Source organism: Eptatretus burgeri, chromosome 12, assembly GCF_056783735.1.
Source record: "Eptatretus burgeri isolate ZD-2024b chromosome 12, Ebu_testis_v1, whole genome shotgun sequence".
Classification (NCBI taxonomy): Eukaryota; Metazoa; Chordata; class Myxini; order Myxiniformes; family Myxinidae; genus Eptatretus; species Eptatretus burgeri.
The window spans coordinates 53,862,060-53,880,530 of record NC_140972.1 but is presented as its reverse complement, the minus strand read 5'-3'; the positions used below and the strand labels follow the sequence as shown (position 1 = coordinate 53,880,530).

The window sequence follows — 18,471 nt, the reverse complement described above, 5'->3', positions numbered from 1 at the left end:
AGGTGGTGGTAGTAACAATTAGTTAGGATTATGGTTAAAGAAATTGTGTGTATAACCTCTATGTCAACCTCAACCGTGTGGCGTCGGGAGACTCTGCACTAGAGAAAAAGGGGGCGAAGCTTGGATGGCCTCGAGAGTGAGAGTCAGAGCGGTTGTCGTCTCCCAAGGGGCGGAGTTGTAGACGCCTCCTCAGTGGGCAGAGCGTGACCCCGAGAGGGAGAGGGAGGAGCCCAGTCGGCAGTTGGAAGTCTGAGGCTAAGATGATGGGAAGGAAAGGCAGTTGGTCAAGAGAGAACGATTGAGAGGGTGTGCAAGTCTGAGGTAGACGAAGGAGAATTAGTTGAGGTCGCTGATGAGAAATAGTTGAGGAGGTCGTCATGCCTGCCTGCCTGTCTTCGTCCTGTGGCTGTTCATATTGCCTCTGCCCATTTCGACGTTCCTACCTTGCCCCGTTTCATCGACCTGGCGATGCGCTTTGTCTCCTTATCGTCCTGGTCATCGGCTGCTTGCCTCATCATCCTGCTCCTCATCACCTGCTTGGTTCCGCTGCCCCAGAGCTGAGTCCCCTGGTTTAGTCCGTTTCCTGTCAGTGACTGAGTCCGGAGTGAGGGGTCTTAGTTTCCTCAGATTTCTTTTACCTCATCGTACATAATTATTTATTATCGATTTTGTGTTCCCCTTTGATCCCCACCACAACCTGCCGTCATGTCCTCCATTGCGTTCAATCATCCATAGTTCTTTTTAGATCCTCGTGGAGGATCTCCAAGTCTTACTCACGTTGTTGTTCTTGTGGACTTTTTTGTTTCACAGCCTACAGTTTTCATCGAAACTTCCTGAAACTTGGCGTATATATGTAAAAATACCCTGCGCAGACAGTAACCATCTCCGATTTTGAAAATTCCTCCTGGAAAAAAGTTATGACGTCAAAATATCTCCGCTAATGGAAATCGCCGAAAAAATTATTTCCGAAACTAGGCAAGCTTTTGGAATTCTGTTTGCGGGAATCGAACAGGGCATTAGCAGAGATGAATTACCGCACATATGATACATCACTATGACGTCATATCAATTTTTATGACGTCTCCTATTTTTTGACATTTATTGTTTCATTTGTTTTACAGCCTACAGTTTTGATCGAAACTTCCTGAAACTTGGCATATATATGTATAAATACCCTGCACAGACAGTAACGATTATTTGATTTTGAAAATTCCTCCTAGAAAAAAATTATTTCACATGTTAATTATTTCACAGTTAACCATTTACCCAGATGACTCAAAACTGTATACTACCTACCCAGGAACCTTCTGCTCCTTCACATGTCCAGGCCAGTGCCATGCTCAGTCAGCACCTGGAGGGTCTGATTGAATGGGGGAAATGACTATGGCTCATTACTTTCAATCAAAATAACACTGCCTTTTTGTCTGCGTCCAGCTCAACATCACCCTCTTTTTCTCATCCTGTCTGAATTTTTTTTACCTTTGCAGGAACCATTTACCATCTGCTTGGATTGGATAACAGCTCAAGCCTCAACTGGGAAAACTACATCTCTGGTATAGCTAAAAGAGCCTGTCAATGCCTTGGCTACTTATTTCATGCTCAGTGATATCCTTCCTCCAGCTGATATGCTCTATCAATAGAAGGGGCCACAAGACAACCTGTCATGGAGTATTGTTGCCATATTTTGGCTGGCACTCTGGCCTGTCACCTATCTCTATTTGATAGAATCCAGTGACATGCTGACAATATGGCGGGACAGGAGTTGGCATCATCCCTGGAACCTCTCTCAGTCTGCCGCTCTGTTGCTTCTTTGAGCCTTTTCTAAAGATATTACCATGTGCTCTGATGGTCTCTCACATGTTTTTGCACCTGAGCATACTTTTAGTCATTCTACATGTTTGGCAGTTTCTTCCCATCCATACACCGCACATGTCCTGAGGAGTAAGACTTTGAGGTCCTCTTGTAGTTTCTTTCCCCATACAGCCTCACTTTGGAACTCTTTACCTGCATACTGTTTCCCCTTCAATCCTAACCCACCTCCGTACAAAAGGAATGTAAATAGGCTTCTTCTTTCTGTTTCTCCAGAGCTGTCCATTATGAATGGAGACATTCAGGTGAATTGGGAAGGTAATAACAATACCTTGGTTTATGTAGCTCCCACCTCAAGTGGCCTTTGGCTTTGTGGTGGATGAAATGCCATTTAAAAAATCATACAATGCTGTTGTTGTTGTTGTTGTTGTGGTGGTGGTTATTCCTTTTACCCTTTCCTCTCTCTCCCAAATATCTATACCTCCCAACACCAAAGGGCAGGAAGGGACATTTTTAAAAACTAGGTTTTCATACTCTTGGAGAGGTCGGCACTCTATTCAGAGGGAGCTGCCAAAGCGCCTTCCTCCCGGAAAGGAATTTAGAATTTGGCCAGGTTACGAGCATACAATGGCCTCTGCTTTCACGAGGTTAGCAAGATATTTAATTGCTACATGTGAATACGACATGGCAGAGGGAACGGCTGGCTTAACACCTCCTCCAAGCGATGGCATACTCATTGATTGCAACTGCAAGACACGAGGACGAGTTTGATTGCAGGCTCGGGAATTGAATTGGACAAGACTGCTCAAAGAAGAGTCAGTACCACCGGGTTATTTCAACAAGGAGGGAGGGGAAATAAATTGGAAAGGTTCTCCTTCTGTGCACAGGAACTGAGAACAAGCCAGTGTCCAGCAATATACCGGGTAAGTTTAAATTAGATCGGACCAGTGGTTGTCAAGAAACAGCGGTCAGAGACACACACACACACACACACACACACACACACACACACACACACACACACACACACACACACACACACACACACACACACACACACACACACACACACACACACCTGGAATTATAGATAGATAACATGAAAGGAACTCCTTGGCAACAACATAAGCAAGCAAAAGCTACCTCTGTATCCAGCAATGCATCTTCTCAAGGTCCATTAAACTTCAGAACGAGTTTATGTCACAACCATGAACTTGGAAGCGAAGTCCAACAAGCTCTCTGTCAGTCACCTCAACAGTACACAGGAGGAGGCAGATACCTAAATGTTTCTGCAAGCAATTAATGCAACAAAGAAGGGTGTAAAGTCAAGATACATGCAAAGCATGGACACAGATGTGCTTGTGATTGCTTTGTGGTGCCACCGTGACTTTTGTCTAGACACATCAATCCTTGCTGGCACAGGAAACGAGTGTCAATTCATTCAGTCATGCTCAATAGTTGAAGCACTCCAGCCTCAACTGTTTTCTGGGCTTCCTGGATTTCATGCTTCCAGTGGTTGTGAACAAACTGGTACATTCTGTGGGAAGTCAACGTTGTCTGCTTGGAAAGCCTTTGATAAAGCTGGTGTTGCAGTTAAATGAGCATTTATCAATCTTAAGGGGCTGTCACACCTTGACGATTTAGCCAGCGTATGCCGACGTATGAAAAATTTGTCTAAAACGCTGGCACACGTCGAATACGTCATGGGTAAGTTTTGTATACGGTAAGAGCACGCTGAAGCATGCTGGCATACGTCGTAGTACGCTGAGCACGTCGCCAAATTTTAAACATGCTCAAAATTTTTCGAAGTATGCCAGCGTATGGCTCACATGTTCCGCATGCGCTGGCCATAAGTTGTAGGCACGTTACGCAATCGTTGATACACGTCGACACACGTTAGTTGTAAGTTACTCATACGTTGAAATACGTCGAGGTAATGTTTAGCGTACCCGAAACTTATTTCTAACCGATGAGTAACGTGTTGTAGGCACGTTACGCAATCATTGACACACGTCGACACATGTTACTTGTAAGTTACTCATAAGTAGAAACACGTCGAGGTAATGTTTAGCGTACCCGAAACTTATTTCTAACCTATGAGTAACGTGCTTTGACCCAATGTGTAACGTATCTCAAACGCACATTGTCGTATGTAGACGTATTTGATTGATGTCTTCCGGACGACCACAGAACTTACTGAACGTGTTTCTAACTTACAGCTACCGTATAATGGCATATTGGCAGCGTTTAGGGGAATTGGTATATAAAAATGGGGTTCACATGAGGAACGCGTCAGTGTTCCAGACTCCATGTTTTTTTTTTTTTTGTTTTTTTTTTTCCTCGGCATGACGGTGATGTTGATACTTCGATTTCTAGTGCGGTTATAATATAATATAACTAAAAGGCTGTCGCTCAACGATTTAAATCATAACTGCACTAGAAATCGAAGTGTCAACATCACCGTCGTACCGAGGAAAAAAAAAACAAAAAAAAAAGATGGAGTCTGGAACACTGACGGGTTCCTCCTGTGTGAAGCCCATTTTTATATGCCAATTCCCCTAAACGCTGCCAATATGCTATTATACGGTAGCTGTAAGTTAGAAACACGTTCAGTAAGTTCTGTGGTCGTACAGAAGACGTCAATCAAATATGTCTACATACGTCAATATGCGTTGGAGATACGTTACACATAGGTTCAAAGCACGTCACTCATAGGTTATAAATAAGTTTCTGGTACGCTAAACATTACCTCGATGTGTTTCCACTTATGAGTAACTTACAAGTAACGTGTGTCGACGTGTATCAACGATCGCGTAACGTGCCTACAACTTATGGCCAGCGTATGCAGAACGTGTGAGTCATATTCTGGCATACGTCAAAAAATTTTGAGCATGCTTAAAATTTGTTGACATGCTCGGCATACTACGACGTATTCCAGTGTGCATCAGTGTGCTCTTAACGTATACAAAACTTACCCATGACGTATTCGACGTGTGCCAGCGTTTTAGACAAATTTTTCATACGTCGGCATACGCTGGCTAAATCGTCAAGGTGTGACAGGGCCTTTAAATCGTTGAACGGCAGCCTATTAATAGGCTACGCCACGTGATCGTCGGCATACGCTGCCACACGCTATGCATAAGTTAGACTATCGTTGGGCATAGGGTGTGAACGCCGACAACACGCTAAGCATTCTTTGGTATAAGTTATCTATAAGTTATCGAAACGTTCTGTGTACGTTACTAATACGTTATGCATACGTCCAACTCGTTATGAATACGCCCAAAACTGAAAAAAAACATCAATAGTTCAGCGTACGCCAGCGTTTTACATACATTTTGATACGTTGCCATACGCTGGCTAAAACGTCGAGGTGTGACAGCCCCTTTAGCACAGCACTACAGCTCCAAGAAAGTGACTACAACACAATAGAAGGCTCCACATGCCAACTGTATGAACCTATCACATCAATAACATCAATTAAATAAATGACGTGGTTCCTCTTCAGTAAACGTCAGTTTACTGATGAGAAGTTGCCACCAACTCGACCAGCACCGAGGCGAATGATCATGAGAGCAAATTGCATCTCCTAAGCTGCCAGAGCCAACATTACATGGCCGGCATCAGGAAGGTGAGCAGTCACTTCCAGTCCCGCCAACTGCTTTGTCAGCACCCCCACTCTATCATAGAACTAGTGAAATGCAGGTGCAAAGGAAACTGCACATCAAGAATCTGCTCATGCAGAAAGCAGAATTTACAGTGCACAGACATGTTTAGCTTGTACGATGCAGTATGTGAGAATCGACACATGCCTGTATCTGGCGCCACCACAGTGATAAAGATGGTGATGAACTTTGAAGCTTGTCCATACTACAGATCTGATCTAATGTTGGCATTTACTTGCTGAGCCATCTCACTAGTTACTTTTCCCACAATATCGACATTACTTGTGAAATCGAAGTTTTGATGTCGTGTAGGTCAATTTCATATCCTGCATGGCATAAAATTACATGAAAGCGTTTCAACAAATTTCCCATTTATTTACATTATAAATAATAGATTTATACACATGAAACAAAATAAACATTTCAGGCCATCAGGAATACACAGGCCCCTGGAATAAACTTGAAATTGCATGAATAGCGATATTTGTAGACTTCCGCGTGTACTGTCTGGACTCAAGAGCTTTTAAATAAGCATTCAGCATGATACGTGCTGTGGTTACAACGTTTACCCCATTCAGACACAATCGCACAACTTGCATTTATACAGCTGATCTACAGTATAAAGTTCTCAGGTTAGGTAATCTACATCGTCATGATGTTGAACACTCATTAGTTCAGTGGACTATCACTGTGTTTGTGATGAGATTCTTGGATTTGAGTCCCAGGTTGAGTTAAAAACTTTTGATTATTCAATTATACAGATAAGATTTATCTCGAACACACACACACACACACACACACACACACACACACACACACACACACACACACACACACACACACACACACACACACACACACACACACACACACACACACACACACACAGTTCCTCTGAAAAGGATGCACTTGAAAATTTTTGGAAAATAATCTATGAAGACGCAAAATAACATAATAAAGAGGTGGACTGGATTCAAAACTTTGAAAAGAAAATTCAACACCTAAAGGAAATGCCCCCAGTGGCATTTGATGAAGGAAAGCATTAACAAACAAACAAACAAACAAACAAACAAACAAAAAAAAAACAAACAAACAAACAAACAAAAAAAACCAGCAAAAATGCCAAGTTTTAAAAGCGCTGACCTGGATGGAATTCCCAATTTCTGGCTCAAGTGACGAGATGTTCTTGTCCAGACAATCATGACACTCGATCATTCGATGAGTTTATCCAAGGGGAGGAGGGAATGGATGAATGGTTCACAGGAGGATAACACATGCCTCATCCCAAAATCTGAAGACAACCAACAACCTCACTAATTAACGTTGCTAATAACATTGTTAATCTTTGAACATTGAAAATCTTTGAACAAAGGTTGCAGGTCATTTCATGAAAGAAAAACCTCCCTCCATTTAGCAATGTAACCTACAAACAATGTTTCATAATAAACCTCAAAGAGCTCCAAAATATAGTAAAATTTAATTATCGGTGGACTCGACGACATAATTTGTTAAGAGTCAAGGAGTTTGGCGTTTCAAACCCTGGCCAAGTAATGAGTTCTGGAGAAGATTTTATATGTGGTGTGTTGCTTCCTTGCTTGACGCTCAACGTTTGAAAAGGAAAGAGCATGGACATATAGAGAGTGGGGGACAGAGAGGGGCATGGGTAGTGTGGGGGACAGAGAGGAAGAGGGGAGAGAGGGGATGGAGGATGGGGGGAAATGGGAGAGTAGTGAGAGAGGAGGAGGAGGGAAGAGAGAGAGAGAGAGAGAGAGAGAGAGAGAGAGAGAGAGAGAGAGAGAGAGAGAGAGAGAGAGAGAGAGAGAGAGAGAGAGAGAGAGAGAGAGAGAGGAGGGGGTAGGGAAAAGGGGAGGATGGGGGAGAAATTCGTTCTGTATCCATCCTGTCCACCCCATCCCTCCTCACCCATCCCTCTCCCTTCTACAGATCTCCGAATGTCTCTGTTCCCCACTCTTTTGTCCTTCCCACTTCCACCCCTATTGTCTCATGCCCCCCCCCTTGCTGTGTATTGTGTGTTCGCTCTCATACGAGCCTCGACAAGGTATACAAAAAAAACCCCCATTATTTGTCTAAGTCTCCCTCTATTTTGTCCTTCAACTCTGCTGTTGGTGTCTCCCCCCTCTATCCTGTTCCTTTTGTCCTGTGGCATCCTGATCCGTTTAATGTTCTAGCTCTTCCACGAGCCTTGACTTCATACAAAAAACAAATGATGGGTAGTCACAGGTTGGCAACCATTGTGCAAGCTTGATGGACCGAATGGTTTCTTTCTGCGTTGAAGTTCTTTGGACGGAAAGTTATCTCTTACATATTGTGAACCATGGTGTCTGTCCGTGTGTTCGTCCGTCTCCCGTTTACTCCGCTTCTCGTGCAGCATTTGAAAAGCTCAACATTCAATTTTAAAATGATGAGAGAACAGACATGAGTGATGTTGATGCCAAATTTTATTTCGCAACCAGGATATTTTGCCCTCTTTTGAAACAAATCCAACCGCCGCCGCCATATGTTCCACCACCATTTTGCGGTTCTGAGTGAAACCAAGAGTGCAACACAACGAACCTTTTTAAAGTCCTTAAAATATTATTTAAATTGATAAATTAACTCAAACTTTTCCTCTTCTTTTATGTATATTTTTTGCTTGCTTTTCTCGTCACTGTGGACAGGTACTCTTCCGAGTTATCCAAGGTGTACCTAAATGAATGGTGTGTGGTTTTGTAAGCAGATTGATTTAAAAAATAAAAAAAACATACTCACTGTGCATTGTACTTTTGGTCATTTGATTCACCAACTCAAAACGTTTTTGTACATTACAACACTGCAGTTTCATCCATTTCAAAAGGTTTTTGATAATGGTATTACACAACTTTAATATGTGCACCATGAACAGTGGCACACACATCATATCGATATTCAATTATTGTCCATACTTGATCAAAAATCTCCTGCATAACACTTTTAATTGCTCTAATGATGCTTTCTTGCAAATGACTATAGTAGCGACTGGGTATTCTACTACCGACTTAAGGGAAATGTCATGAAGCGCCACCATTCACTTGTGTACACCCTGTAGGTAATAATAATGATAATACCATTCCTTTCACATTGTAAAAGTGCATAGGGCTACCAAGGCAGTTTCATTGGCAAGGAGTACAATCCTGGACAGGTCACCACTCCAACACAGGTTACCCCAAATGGTTATTACCCCAGTTACCTGGTACTCATTTCACAAACCTCAGGAGGATGACAGGCTGAGTCAACCCAACACCCTCCCCTGTGTTAATTCAACGGGAAAACAGGGACTTGAACTCAGGTCTCTGAGGTCCCAAGCCAACCACCTTAATCACGAAGCCAACACCAGGCTTCCTGTAGATAATGTACATATTATTTTTAAAGACTGGATAGTTGTTTGTGGGTGAAAGTTTTGGATTATTTTATTAAGAAAAATACATATTGACCATCAAGATGATTCATTAGAAGTCAACATAAAGCACCCAACATTCAAATTGACCGTACATGGTTCACATAGTCTCAATATGACGTCTCAACTGACATGTCAGTCTGCAACAGTGCTGGGAATGCTGACCATGACCTGCTTGAGTGTTTTATTTAATGACGTCTGCAAAAAGGAAGAGAGGGTTTTTCAGAGCATCAGAGATGTCATTGATATTGATGAGGAACAAGACTTGGTGCATTGTGCAAAAACACTTCCTTAGGGAACTGCAGTCTCCATTGGGGAGAGGGGGAGAGAGGGTTCTATTGATGGCAACACGTTGAGTGTGTGAGTGAGGAGGTCAGAAATCCAGGAATGAAGGCAGCATTCTATGCCACAGGCAGAGAGCTTGGCAAGCCAGACAAGATGTCACACTGTGTCAAATGTCCGAGATATGTCCAGAAAGACGGTCCTATCCACTTCTTTGAGATTCAGGGTCTCTGACCATTCCTGAAAGAGTAGCAGAAGAATGTCCATAGTTGAGTGACTGGGATGGAACCCAAACTGATGGTCGAAGATCAGGTTGCTTGAAAACAGGGAAGATTGGATATTCAGAAGAAATGATGGATTCCATGACTTTGTTTGTAATTGGAAGCAAACTCACTGGGCCAATAGTTGGTCGGGTCTTTGCGGGTTTACATGAAGGGGGAGGTGGCCAAAAGATAAGTACATGCTGAATAGGGCAGATAGATGGGGAGCAAGAACGTGAAGGGTGGAGCAGGATTTGAGAAAAAGGGCACTGATGCCATCTGGGCCCGACCCTAAAGCAAGGCCAAGGCCGGACTGAACTTTCTCTGCTTTCTCAGGTGAAAACACAGACCAGTAGATGGTGGCTACAAGGGAGTAAGATGGGGACAGAGTGGGAGGGGTTGGGTACACAAAATCTTGAGTCAAAGACAGAGTTTATACATTTTGTCTTATCTCAGGCAGAGTCTGCAGCAATGCTATTTGAGAGGAGGGACAGGATGGAAGGGGGTGGGGGAAGCAAACACCAGAGGCAAACTTAACAAGGCATCACCTTAACTCGGAGGAAGGACACTGGTTGGAGAGTCAAGCTTTGAGATTTGCAAGTTGATAATTTCTGGCTTGGCACAGGATGGTCAACTTTTTGCGAGCCTTATGGAATGAAAGAAAGTTACCCTCAGTTGGATTCTCTTTCCAAGCTGAGAAGGAATGCTGCTTGACTGCAGCCACCTCCCCACAGGATTCAATGTACCAGGGTCGAGAGGATGGAAAGGAAAGTCACAGACAGGATCATGGCATAAACCAGTTTATGAGAGAAAGTAAAATTTTTGTGAAGGTATTCCCACGATATATATGTATATATATATATATATATATATATATATATATATATATATATATATATATATATATATATATATATATATATATATATATATACATAGTCCTGTATAATCAATATCAGGTGCTGTAGAGATGGTGATACAATCCTTTTGTGCGATGGCAGATTGAAGTGTGGCAGATTTGTGCGATGGCAGAGCAGATATCCTGCATCATCATTGAGGTAACTCTCTTACAATAGCCAGAGAGATATTTTGCCATCACCGGCAAGGTGTTGCATCTGCAACATCTGCAACTGGTTACAGCCAGGTCGGGAATCGAACCAATATTTGACAGCTCAGAGGCAAGTGCGATACCTCTACGCTGTGCTGACAAATCCCACTTGTTGTGACGTTTTGTACAAAATGTTATCGTTTGTGTATCGCTCTTTGCCCTCCTGATATCGATCCGTATACACCAATTTTGGTTATCACTTCGTTGATATCATTTGTATTCGATCATGTCCAAAAGATAATCAGTTCTGCGTCATTATAGGATGCAAGAGTGTGGGCCTATCCAACTTTTAGTTTGTTTGAATAAGTATTTTCATTTTTCTCGGACAGACAGACAGACAGACAGACAGACAGACAGACAGACAGACAGACAGACACACTGAGTAACACAATGAGACATTCCTTGAGAGAAGTCTCATTTAAAATAAGAGCTACAAGCAACGGGGATGTCCATAATCATGGAGTAAACGTGTGCCCCCCCTGCCCCTCCAATCCTCCTTCCTCATCATGTTTGATTCTCTCCCACTTTTCTTTTTTCATCAAGTGTGGATTCTCTAAGTGTCTTTCCACTCTCCATAAGCACAGGACGCGGGGCTCTGACTCTCCGGGTAGGGGGTTCGTTCTACTAATGATTTCGCTGTGTGTAGAGAAACCAGAGATGAGCTGCAATCAAAATAATGGATTCAAACGGATGTCTCATCATCTCGGATAATGTGGGGAATGCTAACATTTGTATTACCACTCCACAGCTGGTCTTTCTCATCAGGCCGGAGTGATACCGCCGGAGTCCTCTGCGAGGTTTTCTCACAAAGCCAAATGCAAGAAAAACAGGGAGAAACAGATGATGATAAAAACAACAACAAAAAAACCCAACTCTTCCCCATCCAGCCTGAGCTCTGTCTTCCTCCGCAACACAAGGTAATATCCGTTTATTCCCAACGTACGAAATGTCATCAGAACCCAGAAAGTTCATGATTTTAATTTTCCTTGCATTGTTATATTGTTATGCAAAAGATGGTTGGGATGGGGGGAGGGGGGCAGGAAGGATTGATTGAAGAAGAAATAATAATTGTTTTAAAAATGAGTGAGGAGGAACATTTCAAGAGATGAGAAATAAGTGTACAAAATAATAACTAACACACACACACACACACACACACACACACACACACACACACACACACACACACACACACACACACACACACACACACACACACACACACACACACACACACACACACACACACACACACACACACACACACACACACACACACACACGTCTGCTGTCACTATCCCTTGGTATTCATGGATTGTACCTCATTTTGCAACCCGACAATTGAACTTACTCTCATGACTTCTCCTGGAAAGCGAACACACCAATGTCTGAGGAATAAAATAAAACATTTCACCTTGGTTCGAGCTTGCTTTATAATTTGTACCATTTCCTCTCCCCCGAAAAAAAATCTATTCCTATCTCCTCTGTCACTCTCTTCAATAACCTTTTGTTCGTTGTCTACAAATGTCCTTGTCCTTTAGGTGGAAGTACACTGATATCTCCTGCAGTCCATATCTTTCATATGTGTACTATAGATTTTATCAAGTTGGGGAAAACACGACTGGCAAAGCCAAAGTTGGGGAAAATGCCAGCCCAAAATCACCTCCAGTCGAACATCAGGCCTGGCCAACTAATTCGTGAACGACTTGGGCCAAAACAGTTTCTCTGGGCCCAAAATCACCTCCAGTCGAACATCAGGCCTGGCCAGCTGATTCGTGAAAGACTTGGGCCAAAACAGTTTCTCTGGGCCCAAAATCACCTCCTGTCGAACATCAGGCCTGGCCAGCTGATTCGTGAAAGACTTGGGCCAAAACAGTTTCTCTGGGCCCAAAATCACCTCCAGTCGAACATCAGGCCTGGCCAGCTGATTCGTGAAAGACTTGGGCCAAAACAGTTTCTCTGGGCCCAAAATCACCTCCTGTCGAACATCAGGCCTGGCCAGCTGATTCGTGAAAGACTTGGGCCAAAACAGTTTCTCTGGGCCCAAAATCACCTCCAGTCGAACATCAGGCCTGGCCAACTAATTCGTGAAAGACTTGGGCCAAAACAGTTTCCCTGGGCCCAAAATCACCTCCAGTCGAACATCAGGCCTGACTATCTGATTTGTGAACGACTTGGGCCAAAACAGCTTCCCTGGGCCCAAAATCTCCTCCAGTCGAACATCAGGCCTGGCCAGCTGATTCGTGAACGACTTGGGCCAAAACAGTTTCCCTGGGCCCAAAATCACCTCCAGTCGAACATCAGGCCTGGCCAGCTGATTCGTGAAAGACTTGGGCCAAAACAGTTTCCCTGGGCCCAAAATCACCTCCAGTCGAACATCAGGCCTGACTAGCTGATTCGTGAACAACTTGGGCCAAAACAGCTTCCCTGGGCCCAAAATCACCTCCAGTCGAACATCAGGCCTGGCCAGCTGATTAGTGAACGACTTGGGCCAAAACAGTTTCCCTGGGCCCAAAATCACCTCCAGTCGAACATCAGGTCTGACCAGCTGATTCGTGAACGACTTGGGACAAAACAGCTTCCTTGGGCCCAAAATCACCTCCAGTCGAACATCAGGTCTGACCAGCTGATTCGTGAACGACTTGGGACAAAACAGCTTCCTTGGGCCCAAAATCACCTCCAGTCGAACATCAGGCCTGGCCAGCTGATTCGTGAACGACTTGGGCCAAAACAGTTTCTCTGGGCCCAAAATCACCTCCAGTCGAACATCAGGTCTGACCAGCTGATTCGTGAACGACTTGGGACAAAACAGCTTCCCTGGGCCCAAAATCACCTCCAGTCGAACATCAGGCCTGGCCAGCTGATTAGTGAACGACTTGGGACAAAACAGTTTCCCTGGGCCCAAAATCACCTCCAGTCGAACATCAGGCCTGGCCAGCTGATTCGTGAAAGACTTGGGCCAAAACAGTTTCCCTGGGCCCAAAATCACCTCCAGTCGAACATCAGGCCTGGCCAGCTGATTCGTGAACAACTTGGGCCAAAACAGCTTCTCTGGGCCCAAGATCACCTCCAGTCGAACATCAGGCCTGGCCAGCTGATTAGTGAACGACTTGGGACAAAACAGTTTCCCTGGGCCCAAAATCACCTCCAGTCGAACATCAGGCCTGGCCAGCTGATTCGTGAACGACTTGGGACAAAACAGTTTCCCTGGGCCCAAAATCACCTCCAGTCGAACACCTCGCCATCCTGGGGAGAATAAGGGCAAAGAGGAGTGCAGGGTCAGGTTGAAGGTGAACCATCAGGCCTTGCTGATGAGTCCTCGTCAATCGAAACATGGCCATGGATTGGCCATTTCTCCCCTTGCTGCTGACCTGACATGGAGCCATTCGAGTGTGGGTGTCAACACACTCCAGTCGAGGAACTCATTTGCATCATCTTTTGCCGGACTCCGTTTATTATAAACCCTTTGGTTGTTCGTGTAGCCACGGGCACAGTGTTTGCATTGCAGACAGCACATGCTGATGAAAATTTGCTCAGGAGCGGTCGTGATGGGACTCGAATTTGTGACTCCACGAAATTCCAGTGAATGTTAACAATCCCCACGGTGCCTTTCGAAAAGAGCAGGCTATTGTGTAACATATTGTGGTGACATTTCAAATTGCTTTCTTGGTTATGAGCTGTTTTGCCACTGTCCTCTCACGTGTTCTGTGTTCAGTTTGAACTGCGGAATCATTCCCTCGATGAATCCCACGTATAGTCGACTCGAATAAGCTGCGAAGGTACGGCTCGATATGATCATGTAATTCTGCTCACAGTTTGTTCTCATTTAAATTCTCGTTTTCGTAACCCTGAAATAATTCATACCTTCATAAATAATGTCCTTCTTGCAATTGGAAGTACAGAAACTTGGCATCGCCTCCCTCCGCAACACCCAACACCGGGCCGGGATCCAAAAATTGTCACTGAACACCGATACACTCCGTGTCGATGTTGGTCAACAATGATAGTTAACATTAACAGTCCACTTTTTTTTTTTTTCAACACAAAGTCAAAGCTCATGGAAGAGCCGAAACTCAGGACGGATTCGGATGAAACAGAACAAAAGGAAGAGCAGAAATAGAGGGAGAAACACCAAAAACAGGGCTGAGGAACCAAATATATGGAGATGAACAAACGAGGGATGTGGGTAAGAATGATGGGGAGGGGAAGATACAGGGGTGAACAAAATTGATACAGGAGCAAGCTCTCAGGAAGGACAAACTGGGAATTGGCAGAGGGGAGGGGCAGGGGTTAATGGGGGGTAGAAAAGATCATGGTTTTGAATTGAGGTGTGTGGGAGATGATTTGAGATGGTGATGAACAGCTGTCTTGGAGACGTGGAGGGAAGAATGAGATTTAAGAGAATGTGGAAGTTGGTTCCACAGGTGGGGGAAAAGGGGGACTAATGAGTTATGAAAAAAAATGAAAATCACTTGGTGGGAGTACCTCCTGTGCAGCTGCCCTCCGCAGGGCAGCTCACTGGATGACGGGATTTGGGCAAAGACTTCGGGACCTGCACTCATTGAAGATGGGAGGAAAACAAGCGGTCAACTTCCCAGGTCAGATTGTGGTCGTGTGTGTCAGGGTGGTGCTGACGTGTCATCCACCAGACGGTGGACCACCATCTGCTTAACTCCTTGGATTAACCTGAGGCGGTCCCTTCGGGTGGATGCCTGGAATGTCCTATCCCTAAGAGGGGATGGTCACCTGTCTCTGTTATCATCTGAGCTCAAGCGTTTGAACGTAGGTATTGCAGCACTCTCTGAGGTTCAGAGACTGGATAGTGGCAAGACCATGACGGGTGGTTACACCGACTATGCCTGTGTTGAACTGGTCACTCTGATTGTTACCATGCCCGAGGAGTTGCTGTAGCTGTGTCCAATAAGCTGACCCAATGATAAATGAGGTAACACCGGTCAACGAGCGGATTTATGAGACTAAGGATTCATCACTCCTTGGGTGTCATTTCCCTGGTCTCTGTTTATGCTCCGACTGAGGCGAGTGACCTCACCGTGAAGGACACATTCTATTCCACGCTAAAGTCTGTGGTTGATCAGTGCCCCAGGCGAGATACTCATCTCGTCTTTGGGGATTTCAATGCATCAACTGTAACTGATAGGGATGGTTATGAGACATGTGTTGGTCCCCATGAGTCTGGAACTATGAACCAGAATAGCACTAAGTTCCTTTACTTTCAACAAGTCATGGACTTAGGGTGGCTGGTTCATGGTTTCAGCGCCCACAGGATCATCGCTGGATTTGGTATTCCAACGCTGGTGGTGTGGCAAAGGAAACTGACCATGTGGTCGTTGATGGTTGCTGGAAGATGATCCAGAACTGCAGGGTCTACCGGAGTGCTCAGTTCCTCAATACCGAACACAGGCTTGTTGTAGCAACTCTGAATTTGCAACTAAAATCCGGGAGAATGGTACCATCCCAGCCTAGCCTGGATGTTGGCAAGCTCAAGGATGAGAGAATAGCAGAGGAGTTTGCGAACAACCTGAGTGGAGATTTGGAGGGTCTGGGTGCTTTGGGAAATCCTGAAGAGTTGTGGAGTGGCTTCAAGATCACCATCCTTGATGTTATGCCTGGTGTTGGCTTAATGATTGGGGTAGTGGGCCTGGGATCCTAGGATCCTGAGTTCAAATCCCCCCTTGGCTGTTGAATAAATACGAGGTGGGGTTGACTCTGCCTGTCATCATTCCGAGGTTGGCAAAATGAGTGCCAGCTTGCTGGTATCCTGTGTCGGAGTGGCGACCCATCCAGGATTGTGCCCAATAGCCAAGGAGACTGCTTTGGCAGCGCCAACGCTCTGCACAGAGTATGGTCCCATTGGATGGATGGATGGATAGATCCTTGATGTTGCCAGTGGTGTCGTGGAACTCAGCGGAGGGCAAAGAGGAATTTTGTCTCTCAAGGGATATTGGATACCATTGGCCAGAATTTCAGGACCATGCTTAATGGCTGACCTGAGCTGTTAAAGCAGTTGAGGCGTAAAACAGTACGTGCACTGAGGGTGGACAAGGAGGTCCATGTGTGAGGAATCTGTGAGGGGGTAGAGCATCACCAGTTGGTCAAGTGATTCTCATCCTGCTTTGAGGGCAATTCACACATTGTGTTCCTCCAAGCCCATCCCTCGTTGCACTGGAGTTATAGCGAAGGGTGGTGGGCTCTTGACAGAGGAGTCCAAAATGAAGGTCCGCTGGGCCGGTTACTTTGTGCGGCTGTACCAGGCTGATCCACCAGCTGTTTACTTGGATGTCAGGGGTGTAACTATCCCGATTTCTGACCCTCCAATCAACTGTAATCCACCTTCGTTTGTGGAAACACAGGCTGTGATGAACTGGTTGAAATGGGTAAAGCTCCAGGGATCTGTGGCATCCATGCTGAACTTCTCAAGGCTGGTGGAAATGCTGTATTCATGCTGTAGCATGCAGCTCTGTGTTCTGCCTGGAACACAAGCATCATCCCAATTGACTGGAAGAGGGGCTTTGTCATCCCTCTCTGGAAAGGGAAGGGTGATCGCCAAGACTGCAACAACTACCAATACAAAGGGTGACACTGCTCTCAGTGTCGGGCAAGGTCTTTGCTCGGATAATTCTTGAAAGGGTTCGCCACCATTTGCCTGAGCACCAGCGCCCAGGGCAGTCAAGTTTTACACCAAAGAGGTCAACGATTGACCGTATCCTCGCTCTTCGGGTCCTCAGTGAATGCAGATGACAGTTTCGGCAGGGGCTGCTTGCAGCCATCATTGATCTCTGTGAAGTGTTTGATTCATTGAATCGGGATGCCCTGTTGAGGATTCTTGGTCTTTGTGGGGAGCCACCGAAACTGATCAATCTGATGTTTGAACTACACTCTGGTACTGAGAGTGCTGTGAGATGTGCTGATCCCTCTCCGACCTATTTCCAGTTGTTACTGGAGTTCGTCAGGGGAATGTACTGGCCCCCACACTTTTCAGCACTTGTATGGACTGGATTCTGGGGATGATGTCGGAGAGATGAAGTGGACACAGTGACGCGCTGTTCCAGTGAATGCTCCCATACCTGACCTGACCCGAATGAGTGGAGGTGAGCAGTTATTTTGGATTTCGGGAGTTTCATCAGAATAGTGTTGATGGTGGACAGTGTGAGCCCTGCAAAAACCTGGATTGGTGGAGGGGGTGTGGGGATGCGGGGGGGGGGGGGAGAGGACAAAGCAAGGAAAGAGCAGGGGGTACAACATCATTCATTGTATGAACAAAAAAATTGTCTCCTCACATTCACTCATGTAATCACAAAACTCTCACACGAGCCTCGACAAGGTATACAAAATAAATAAATAAATAAATAAATAAATAATAAAACTGTTTTAATACTTGCTCCAGACAGCATCACACAGCTCTAAATGTGATCCAGAGATCTTTTTGCAATAACAGCAGAAGCTCCTTTTCAAGGTCCTGTCCAATCTGCTTACTCTCCTTCTGGCTTCTGGTAAACACTGGCAGGCTTTCAATATGACCACATTAATTCCGTCGCGTTCAAACTCTGGAACAGAAGCGAAAGAAATGTTTTGAATATGTTACAATTGGAAAGAGAAAAGATTTTTCGAATGAAAGAGAATAGTCCCCAGCTGGAAATCATTGCATGAACATTTCCATAATGCTACTATTTATGCAGAAAACCTTGGTCAAGTCTGGTTGTGCTGTATTCCTCTAAAAACAGTGTAATATGGGGGTAGAAGCGGATAGAAAACACAAATTATACCTGGGGCCCTCTAAAAGTCAGACAAACGATATACAGTACTCACAATTATCCAAAAATGCCAATGTGTTGTTTTTAGATATCTTTCAATATTAACAATACGACAACTACTTTTACTACAACCTCTATTTTC

At 44.8% G+C, this 18,471-nt stretch overlaps 1 long non-coding RNA gene across 1 annotated transcript in view; it reads left to right on the top strand.

Moving 5' to 3' along the window:
• LOC147015644 (uncharacterized) overlaps nucleotides 1–6,363 on the top strand; it is an 89,968-nt gene extending 83,605 nt beyond the window's left edge. Inside the window, exon 3 of the long non-coding RNA XR_015049773.1 lies at nucleotides 1,488–6,363. This is a non-coding gene — a long non-coding RNA (uncharacterized LOC147015644). The remainder of the gene's footprint in view (nucleotides 1–1,487) is intronic.
• Nucleotides 6,364–18,471: the final 12,108 nt, after the last annotated feature.